The 12,033-nt window shown below is 37.8% G+C and overlaps 1 protein-coding gene and 1 long non-coding RNA gene across 2 annotated transcripts in view; one reads left to right on the forward strand and one right to left on the reverse strand.

The window, feature by feature from the left end:
* Positions 1 to 12,033, forward strand: part of rtn4rl1a (reticulon 4 receptor-like 1a) — a 229,793-nt gene that overhangs the window by 19,889 nt on the left and 197,871 nt on the right. The window lies entirely within an intron of this gene.
* On the reverse strand, positions 101 to 3,177 carry LOC147842153 (uncharacterized). The gene is made up of 3 exons (XR_015501380.1): positions 2,991 to 3,177; positions 1,375 to 2,680; positions 101 to 1,321 (listed from the first exon to the last, which is right to left on the reverse strand). It is a non-coding gene; the product is annotated as an uncharacterized LOC147842153 (long non-coding RNA).

Genomic DNA, 12,033 nt, shown 5'->3' on the forward strand with positions numbered 1-12,033 from the left:
TAATGCTTTCAAATGGTTTGCCGCATTTATAAACCACCCATGTCTTTAGGTATTCAGTATGATGAGATTTACTTTCTGTGTGTGATTTGATTGGAAAGGAATCACAGGACTGATTTTTTCCCTCAGCCAATCCCATAGACAAGAAAAAATAAAGTAGTGACTGCAAACTGAAGGAAAGTAGTGGAGTAAAATTACTGATGCAGCACTAAAAATGTACTCAAGGGTAAGTAAAGTACACATTTCGTCACCTTGGAATTATAAAGTTCTCTCTGCGTTCTGAATGATTTTAAGATTTTGAGCTACAAAGTTTTTGCATTCCAGAACAAACAATATATGTGTGAAACAATTGTTTTTTTTAAATAAAAAGTTTTAAAATGTAAACAGCTTATTAAAAAAAAATCTCATACTGTAAATAAGTTGTCATTTAATAAAAATGTCAGTTACTCAATTTTGACAAAAATATCAGATAGAACCTTATACTTCTAAGGAGACTATTTATAAAACTACTTAAGTATAATTTATGAGAAAAACTGTTTGTAATTTGTTACTTTACACTACTGCTAAAGATATTAAATTACTATAACTTGGCATTACTTACAAAATACCAAGTTTTGGCATCAGTACTAAGTTTAACTTACCCATTAGGCAGCAAAAAACTTTTAATTAATATTTTAAGTTCTCTGAACTTTGTTTTATTTTAAGTTCTCTTCAATTTCTTTAAAAGATTCACCATGTCTGTTTAAAATGATTGGTTGCACTTTAAATTCTGCCTTGACCACCACGTTAACATGTTATACAGTCAGAATTATTAGCCCCCTTGAATTATTAGCCCTCCTGTATATTTTTTTTTTTCCCCAATTTCAGTTTGACTGAGAGATTTGTTCAACACATTTCTAAACAGTTTTCTAAATCTCTAATAGTTTTAATAACTCATTTAATAATGGATTTCTTTTGTCTTTGCCAGTAAATAATATTTGACTAGGTCTTTTTCAAGATGCTAGCTTAATGTGACATTTAAAGGCTTAAATAGCTAAATTAAGTTAACTAGGGAAGTTAGGGTAAATAGGCAATTTATTGTGTAATGATGGTTTGTTCTGTAGACTATTAAATATATATAGCTTACAGGGGCTAATAACTTTGACCTTAAAAGGGGTTTAAAAAAATGTAAAACTGCTTTCATTCTAGCCGAAATAAAACAAATAAGACTTTCTCCAGGAGAAAAAAATATTATCAGACATACTGTGAAAATTTCCTGAATCTGTTAAACATCATTTGGTAAATATTTAAAAAAGAAAAAAAATTAAAAGGGGAGCTAACAATTCTGAGTTCATTTCTATGTTACAGTATATATGGCCGATATATTTTATATGACACAAGGTGATCATTTTGCTTGTGATGCTGAATTTTGCTAAAGCGCAGCAGGACAGAGGCACCTGAACCCATCTGATAATAAAAAGAAAAGTTAAATTAGTAAATAGATATTTAAATGTTTTTTATTGTAATACATGCAGGGGTGGCACGGTGGCACAGTGGGTAGTGTGTCACCTCACAGCTAGAAGGTCGCTGGTTCGAGTCTTGGTTGTATCCGTTGGCATTTCTGTGTGGAGTTTGCATGTTCTGCCCATGTACGTGTGGGTCTCCTGCAGGTGCTCCGGTTTCCCCCACAGTCCAAAGACATGTGGTACAGGTGAATGGGTTAGCTAAATTATCCATAGTGTATGTCCTGGTCCTCCAGGTTAGTAGTTGAGTGTTGGGCTAAGACCCACCTCGTAAAAAATGAGATGTTATGAAACACCAACATGGTGTGTCTAAATATCAACTTCGATTTAAACAACCCTGGGAGTAAGAAAGTAGGCAAAAAATATATATATAAGCTGAAAAATTTGGAAGTTTAATCTATTAGCTGTTTTAAGAGTCCACATTTGATCAACTATTTTTTGTTATTTCGATAATTGCTTTTATATTTTTAGCTATCATGTCGGAGCGTGGGCTGTTTTATTTTGGGAGACAGGAGGAAGAAAGCACAGTCCCTTTCCATGGCATCTTTTCCCCACTCGTCTTGCTGATGTGGCATGACACTGAGCTAATGGCGACGGCAAACCACGGCAAAACACACTGAGTGTATAGAAGTGCCTTCTTATTTTCAGCCAGTGTTTGAGGGCAAGCGTTACCTTTGCCTGTCAGGAGGTGTTGGAGCTCTTGTGCCCAGTGGAGCTGCAGGCAGACGCCAGTGCAGGTGCCAGAGCCATTGCTCAGCCGGAGGACTCCATCAGGATCAGCCTGACTGCAATACTTCACCACCTGCACACAAAGACAAATTGCACTATATAGTGCTTTTTATACATTGTAAAATAGATTTTGTTGGAGATATAAATGCAAAAGGATTATACTAGTTAGCTTTTTAAGCTTTGAATGCTATTTATTTCTGTCTGTCTAAAAACTATTAATTAACAAGTTAGGAATTGCTTTTTGGAAGCTTGGTTGTCACTTTGTTGACAAAATGACTTTTATTGACATTTAGTAGTTTGAAATAATATAATGTATGAGAGATTATATATCGGGAAATAAGTCCGTAAAATACCAGAATTTTTTTTTTTGAAGCGAAATATACAACACCAACCCAGACAACCCTGCTGAAAAATCCAGCTTAAACCAGCCTAGGCTGGTTGGCTGGTTTTAGCTGGTTGACCATCCTGGTTTTAGAGGGGTTTTGGCTAATTCCAGGCTGGTTTTCAGCCATTTCCAGCCTGGTCTTAGCTGGTCAGGCTGGAAAATGACCAGCCAAATCCAGCTAAAACCAGCTTGACCAGCCTGGTTTAAGCTGGATATAGCTGGTTTTGGCTGGACTCCCAGCTTGGCTAGGCTGGTCAAGCTGGTTTTAGCTGGTCATCTCCCAGCCTGACCAGCTAAGACCAGGCTGGAAATGGCTGGAAACCAGCCTGGAAGTGGCCAAAATCCCTCTAAAACCAGCCTGGTCGACCAGCTAAAACCAGCCAACCAGCTTAGGCTGGTTTAAGCTGGATTTTTTAGCAGGGAATGTATCACTTTAAACTATTAAAAATCTTATTAAGAGTCACTTTAAAAAAAAAAAGTTCAATGTTAAAAGTTGTTGGAAGAAAGATCTAAGTTCCATATAGGCATAAAAAACAGGAGAAAAAAAATACAAACATGATTCACAAAATACAGAAAAATGCTAATTTACAGATATTTTATACAGTGTAGTAATATAACATGTGCTGAAATGTGATAAAACATGGTAGCAACATGCTAAAGCTTTCTAAGAATGTGTTAAAACATGATATCAGTTCTTAAACATGCCAACATTGTGCTAAAACATGTTAGCAAAAAGGTAAAAGATGCTGTTAAAATGCTAGTAAAAAGCTAGCAATGTGGTAAAAGAATATTCAGTTGGAATGCTAAAACATGTCAACAATGTTCTATTATAGCAGTGAGTTTTAAAACATGCTAACATCATGCTCATGCGTGTTAGAAACAAGCTAGGAACATGATAACATCTTATTAACCTGCTATTATTATACCAACAACATGCAAGAAATGTGAACAAATGTTCTAAACCATGCTAGCAATGTTCATAAACATGACAGAAACATGTTTTAATAAAATGGTAACAAAAGGCTAAAACACATTGTCAGTAAACTAGGAACATGCTATTATCATGTTAAACTATGCTAGTAACATGGTAGCAATGCGATCAAACATGCTAAAGCATTCTATCAATGTGGTAAAATGTAAAACATGTTAGCGGAGAGGTAAAAGTTGCTGTTAAAATGCTAGTAACAAGCTAGCAATGTGGTAAAGGAATATTCTATTGGATTGCTAAAACATGCTAACAATGTTCTAACAAAGCAACAGCTTTTGTAACATGCTAACATAATGCTCATGCATGTTAGAAACAAGCTAGGAACATACTTACATTATTAATCTGCTAAAACACAAACAACAATGCAAGGAATGTGTACAAATGTTTTAAAACAATGCCAGCAAAATTCATGACAGCAGCATGTTTTGATAAAATGGTAGCCTAACAAAAGGCTAAAACGCATTTAAGATATACTAGCAACATGCTATTATCATATTAAACTATGCTAATAACATGTTGGCAATGTGGTAAAACATGCTAGCAATGTTCTAAACCTTGTTAGCAACATTTAAAAAATGTAGGCCTACCAGTAATGTGCTCAAGCATGCTAGCCTTGGTTTTACACATCAACAAAAATGCTAACAGTGCTAAAACATGTTTGAAATAAACTAAGAACATGCTGCTGACATGCTAAAACTTGCTTGCAATGTGCTAAAAACGCAAACAATATGCTACACAGGGCTGGCGCGTCCATAGAGGTGACCTAGGGCGGCAGAATAAAGAGAGCGGCGTCCGCGACACCTCCCTCACCACCCGCGTCCTCAGTTAAACGGTCACGACTTTCGTTTTGACTTTCGGGTTAAGGGCGGCATGATCGTCCTTTGCCTAGAGCGGCAGTTCAGCTTGCTCCGGCCCTGATGCTACATAATAGCAACACAATGCTAAAACATATTATTAGCACATAATATCTATACGAAATATCATAGTAAAAGGCTCGCATTCCACTTGTAGCTACACTGAAAGGCCTTGTAATCACATACAAATCAATCTGAAAATCATACATTAAGTTAATATGCAGAGCTTTTGAAACTCTTCTGTAAGAAATCTGATCAAAAATTGTAGACATAGTAGCCTACTACTATATAAACACAGGCCTGTGCTCTCTGTACTTGACATACGCACTCTTTTACGGTATCTGTACTCTACTAATACACACACACACACACACACACACACACACACACACACACACCACCATCAAAAACCTCTCTCTGAGTCACTTGTCACAGTAGACTATGCGACTTTACTCTTGATACTGGCTCTATCTGACAGCCTGTCCTGTTTGAATGCATACTATTTTTAAGACACACACACACACATACAAAAATTTCACATCTTTCGTCTTTAATAGGACTTGATGTGAAGAACGCCAGCCTGCTTTTTTACCTCCTGCCTTTAGATGTACATAATGCTTCACTTATGTGGCGGCAGGTAAAAGCAAGTGCATTTTAAGACACATACTGTATATGCACGCCATTTTGATCCCTCCTGTAACTGAATCCGTAAAGTGATTTGCTGTTGGTTTTGAAAAAAAAACAACAACAATACTTTCCAGATGAAAAGAGGGAAAAATACTTGTTTATACTTTCAGGTTGGGGTTATGATTTTGTGTGAAATTTCATGCTGTTTTATGTTTTCTTCCCTGTTGAGATAGTCTGCCAGAGAAAAACTCAAAGACCAAAGGCTCAGCAGAGTGTTGTTAGGTAAACAGGTATCAGCCATTTCAGGCTTTGCTCGGTTGATTTTGAGAATGCTTGTGGAGGGATGGAGAGAAAGAAAGAGAAAGAGAAAACAATAGAAAAGACCGCATCAATAAATCGAACCAATTAGACTGACGCAGAGCAAATAATTCTAAGATTTACTCAAGTGGCGATACCTGTGAGTAACCTTTACTGCTAATTTGTAGAAGAAACATTAATTCTTTCATTTTCTTCTTGCCTATTCCCTTTATTAATCATGGGGTTGCCACCGCGAAATGAACCACCAACTTATTCAGCATATATTTTACGCAGTGGAAGCCCTTCCAGCTGCAACCCAACACTGGGACACACCCATACACTCTTGCATCCACACACATACACTACGGGCAGTTTAGCTTATTCAAATCAACTAGTCTGTTGGACTTGTGGAGGAAACCGGATCACCTGGAGGAAACCCATGTGAACACAGGGAGAACACGCAAACTCTACACAGAAATGCCAATTGACCCCATTGCTTGTTTTAGTGGTTTATGAGGACCATTGGCATGTTGGTAATATGATAACCCAGGCCAGGAGACTCGTTACAAGCTGAATTCTTTATATTGAGATGTGTTGGTTATTCTGCGGTCAAATATCATCTTCAAGAAATCTCACATACCACCTACCAGAGTGTCTTACAATCTAACAAGTCTGATTTGAGTCTAATTTAGACAGAGGTGCCCTATTATTTGTTTTAGGAAGGAGCAGTGGCTAAAGTGGATGAAAAAAGCATGCAATAAAGTAGAGGGGTGAAAGAACTGACAACACAAGTGTTTCAACAAAAGAGTTTCTTCGGCCTGAATGGATCCACAAAGACAATGGCACAGTCTATAAGACCCTGCCCGTTGCACTTGCATCACTTTGGCTCAGCCCGTGCACAGGAAGCAAAAGGTTTAATGTCTCTGGGTGGCTAGACACGACAGCACAATAATGGTAGTGATTCAAAAACATATGTTTTGCGGGGCCGAATCCTGTTATATTTTTGACGCCAGTTGCAGGCCGGAGGGAGGAGGAGAGTGGGCTGTAAATGGCCAGAGTTTGAAACCCCTGGCTTAGATGAGCCCCATCCATGAATCCAACCCTATGGCAAATGTTGAATGTCAAAAGGACCCATTAAGTATGATTTTTGAATTACAAGAACAAAGGGCATGTCCCTTTAATCCACCTCAATGTTAAAAACCCTAGGCCATACCCATTTATCCCTTGTCATAATACTAAAAATATGAAAAAACAGTTTACCACCAAAACCATTACACACACACGCACACACATTGATTTAGGAGGATTCGCCATTGGGGTAATGCATTTTACACTGTAAATAAAATGTATTATTGTTGTAATGACTAGGTCATACTCATGCCATTATACAATATAATTTATGTTCCTGTAAACCACAAAAAACAATACACACACACACACACACACACACGCACACACAGATGATTACAGTTGTATTATTGTATACATTTAAGTCAGTGGTTCGCAAACTTTTTTCATCAAGTAACACCTCAGGAAAAAAATTGTCTCTCTAAGTACCACCAAAATGAGCAGTATTGAAATACAGTAGCGTAGTAGGCCCAGTAAAGCAGCTACAACTCTGCAAAGTAAAAAAAAAAAACGTGGCCGATTACCTCAGAAATATAGGCTATTTGTCATATTGGCATATTATATACATCATTTTTGATAAATTTTGAAATGTGTGTAGCATGTACATGACATATTTCATTCCTCCGCGTACCACTAGAAGGAAGCCTGCGTACCACTAGTGGTACACGTACCACAGTTTGAGAACCACTGATTTAAGTAATTTGAAATGTTATATATATATTTTGGCTGTTACTTTACTATTATTTATATTATTAAGTATTATGTTACTATTTAGTATTTTTTACAGCTTCAATTCAATTCAATTCACAAATAAGACAAATAAAGTCATAAATACAAGAAAAGTCTTATGAGATACAGAGCACTTCTCTTGGACTTGAAGAAGGTTGTGTTTCTGAAACACATAATAAAATGTACCCTAAATTACGCGTTTTAGATTTGCATAAATGTACACAGTGCCCTCTAGTGGATTTGTGATCGGAAACATACAATAAAATGTTTTTGGCCCAATGTATTTTATACTTTGAAGTATTGCCGTTAAGCCCGAGTTGAATTTTTAACACCAATCCAGGTGGCCTTGACCACAACCAAAGGCTTTTGACACTCCCGCGTTGCACACAAGTTTCTTTAGGAATGCAAATAGTAACAAAGCATAAAGTTTGGCAACAAGCATCCACTAAATATTCAAAGGCCTAACCAGTTTGCTGTGATTGCACTGAACCGATAAGATCATTGTCCTAGTAAGCACTGCTGGTTGAGACTGATACTGCAGCACCAAGATTAGTCCATCTGAAGGATTTCTCACTCACAGACAGAATCCACCCAGAGCTGCTGTTTATAAATGGGCTACAGAGTAAGAGCGAGCGTCGAGAGAGGTAGATAAAGATGTGTAGCTTTATCTTAGATAGCATGGACAATGAAGTGGTTGGATGTGTACATTTACACCAGTGCGTGTGCGCGCATATGACTAATTGCATGTCAGCATTACACCACTCCTTAGGGGAAAGTGAAGCAGTGGCTGCTGGGAAGGCCTTGGGGACGACTGGTGCAAATGTCAGACCAGAAACATGCAATTCTGAACTAGATAAAAGCAGCATAAACAACAGCAGCGATCTACACTGGGAAAACAATGCAATGCAGATGTGAAACAATGATTAGTACAGGGGACACTATTGTTAATGCCAATCTGATTTACTTATCTGATTAATTTTTTAATAATGATTGAATGGCATTTTGTTGATTGTGTCCTGTTGTGACTAAATAAATGACACTAATCTGCCAGTAGGTGTCAATAAGGCCTTGAGTTAATGAGTGATTTGTTGAATTATTCATTCAAAAGTTCTGCTCTGGCGTTATTTGGAACAATTTTTATTAGCAAATCAGGAAAAAAAGTAGTGGTAAAAGTGATGTCATTGATGTCAAACGTGAAAGAGTTAAAAAGAATACCATTAGACTGTGTTGGAAATAGAAGGGAAAAGCAGAGATAAAAATACTCCAAACAGAGACATATGGGGGGAGCGAGAGGGAGGTGGATTGTTCGGTACATCGCAGGTTTTCCCTTATTCCCTCTGAGACCGGGGGATTCAGTGCAGCCTGGCTCCTGAAGATGCTGGAAGGAGAAAAACGGCTGTTAACTAAACTCAAACATCTCTACACAGATCCAGGCTGCGCAATAGGAGTTAGACTTATACAGGGTGTGCCTGACAGAGAGAAAACAAATAATGAAACTTACGAATCAGAGCAATTTTAAAAGTTAGTAGTTAACTCATACAGTGCCTACAGAAAATCAGCGTCCCCTGTGGAAATTTATACCTTGACTCACATTACACTGTGTTCAAAAGACCTTTCGCGAAAAGTTTTAGACATTTCAAAAGCCAAAAAGTTGTTTATTATGTGATTTGATTTCAGGCTGTGTGACATATAAAGTAATCATTTCAAAGTGGTATGATGATTTTCTGTAGGCACTGTATGTTTGTAGCTGGTGTTGTTTAGCTTATTACAGTAGGTACCCTTTTAGTCAATTGTGGTTATCTGATCTACCTGTTGATTAAGTATGCATGGACAAGCTAAACATCGTTTGAGCTTGGCAAGAACTCTAGCTAGACTTTTATAAACAATTTAAGGCCCCCAAACCACCTTATTCCAGTTTAAATTGTTCCTAGCTAAATCATTTCTTCCTTTAACAATCTTTATTTTCTCTCTATACTTCTACTATACTATATATACTACTATACTAGGCACAGTATGTACCTTTCGCCACTAGAGGGAGCTTATTAACAACAAACAAAGGTGTAGTTTGATGACCTTGCAACCGATTGTGGAATCATGGGAGTTGTGGTCTTCGTTATATCCTATGGGACTCCTGCAGAAATCATGTTCACAGATGGGCTAAAGCAGGGGTGTCCAAACTCGGTCCTGGAGGGATGGTGTCCTTTATAGTTTAGCTCCAAGGTTCTAGTATACCTAGAAAGAGCTTGATTAGCTAGTTCAGGTGTGTTTAATTGGGGTTGGAACTAAAATAAGCAGGACACTGGCCCTACATTACCGAGTTTGGACACCCCTGGGCTAAAGTATTCAGCACTTATTACCATAGTACTATGAAGCAGACTAAAGGCTGATTTATACTTCTGCGTCAAACGCCGGCGTATGCTACGTCGCTGACGTATAGCCCTTCGCCGTGGCCGTTGGCGTCACTTAAGTGCACCTCTCAAAAAATGTAACTACATGTCGCAACGACGTGTAGCGCAAGCTCTGTGATTGGTCGGCTTGGTAGCGCTGACGAGTCTGGGCGGGACCGAGAGCCGCATAAGTGGTGCGAGCCTAATGGAGCGATTGTTTACAAGTGTGGAGTCCCGTGAAGGAGCTCCGGATGGAAAGTTTTTTTGTGTGTTTACCTCATAGTTAAAGTTGTTGCACGTCCGCCGGTTCCTGCCTCAAAATGAGCGAGTTTGAGCCACTTGTACATCCCGGAAGTGTTTAGGAAAACAAAACAGCAGCGAAGAAACTCGACACAGAGGAACAATTACCAGTTACACTGCCCACTAGCGTTTCGTAAGTGTTAATGCAGACCAACAGAGACAGCGCGCAGAAGTATAAATGTACAGCTGCGCGCGTTGCATGCGCCGTGGGTTACGCCGGTCACGTGACGCAGAAGTATAAACCAGGCTTAAGGCTACTTAAAGCAACCTTCTAAATTTCATTTTTTTCAGAATAAGGCAACAAAACCAGGTTTGACAGACAGATTGTCATCAAAGTGAGATCTTGAGACTTTGTTTTCAATTGAAAAGCATTCAATACTTATCATCATGGTAGTATGAAGTGGAGTAAGGCTGAAAGCAATTGCAGATTCCCTGTTTTCTAAAAAACAAACTGAAAATCAAGAAAATCAAATAGCATGGCCAGGCCACACAGAATACGATCCATTAAACTTGCATATTTTTCTTAATTTAACATTCTTGAAACATTTAAAATAATAAAAGTTCATAATTTAGCAAATCAAACACTGTTCTGGTGGTTTTGGGATATTTTAATGAAACAAAAACAACCAAAAACAAACTAATAAAGAGTCATGCTAATAAACAGTGCTAACAGCTAACTGAGGCTACAGAATGAGGCAACAAAAAAACAAAAGGCTGAGGTAAAGAAAATTAGCTAAAGGCTAATGTTAGCTTATAGCAGCAAGTTATCCTCTTTTTCTCTCCTTTAAAGTTTCAAGACAACCAGAAACACATTGCGAAACAGACCCATGCTATGCTAACAGTGCTAATAGGTAACAGTTTGACATTACAGAATGAGGCAACAGAACCAGTTTATGATGCACAAATTGACATCAAGCTAAATAATATGCATACATTTTTTTATGTGAAAAATGACTGAAATAAGTTCATAAGTTCCTTCAGGCCAAAAAAGTGTTTCCTTGTTTTGTATGTATCTCTGATGGGCAGAGCAGCATAATATGACCTCCTTAAACTCTCTACGGATAAAATAAATCTTTAATTATTTAGTAATAAAATTTATGAAGACAGAAAAAAAAAACGCACACCAACGGGAGTACAGGATTTGTGTGGAAATGAGAGACGGTTAAGGGGGCCCAGGAGGGCCTGTGTCCTCTCCAACACTCTGACCTTGGCTATCGATTCCTGTGGCTTTGCCTGCCCTTCTTTTAGTTGTCAGCGTAACTTTATAGTGCTTTAATGACCACCCCGCCATCATCACCATCGGTCAGCTGACAAACCAAACATAAAAAATATGAGACTGAGTGTGTTTCAGACAATATTAATACACAAGGTGCGACACTGGTGTTTGCAGTGGCAGCAAGTGCACAGTGTCATTGCTTGAAGAGATATAAACCAGCGAACAAGCATTAAACAACACTGAACTTCATTGATTTCAGGCTTTTGTAGTGTCTAAATGCCATTATTGACATTATTGCTCTGCTTTGTTATGAATGCATTTGGTGTGTTTTATTCAGCGCTTTTTAATGAGGACTTGTTTATTGATTGAAGCGTTTGTGTTATTGATTAGGTTTGACTTGTTTGTAGTGCTTTACACCACAAGCTCCAGCTTTCAGAGTTCTTGTCACAGTCTCGTCTGTAAAATCTGCATGGCTCTCACCCTATTTTCCCCTCTCACTTTCTGTCTGGTTCTGCTGAATTATTAAAGTGTGTTTTGATTGCCAGAATAATTGGAAATCCTAGGCTGAAACGTTTCAACATGCTCACGTTTTCTCTCCAAATTCCCTCTTTCCATCATCTTTCTACTTCAATGTTTTTTCAAAGTGTGATTTCAACTAAAAACTGAAAACATTTTCTGCGTTCTGGCTGTGCTTTTACACAACAACTGCATTTTAGAGTCCTGTAAATGCACATGCTTGAAAACAACCTTTAATTAAATTTTTGTGTGTTTGTAAACATTATGGTTATCATCTAAATGCATATTAAATTTTAAAATATCATTTTGGTAAAATTGTGACATAATAAAGGTGCAGTACATAAGTTTAACATCCAGTGGTTGAACTAGGTATTGCGC

The sequence above is a fragment of the Danio rerio genome, chromosome 10, assembly GCF_052040795.2.
Source record: "Danio rerio strain M-AB ecotype USA chromosome 10, GRCz13ab, whole genome shotgun sequence".
NCBI classification, from domain to species: Eukaryota; Metazoa; Chordata; class Actinopteri; order Cypriniformes; family Danionidae; genus Danio; species Danio rerio.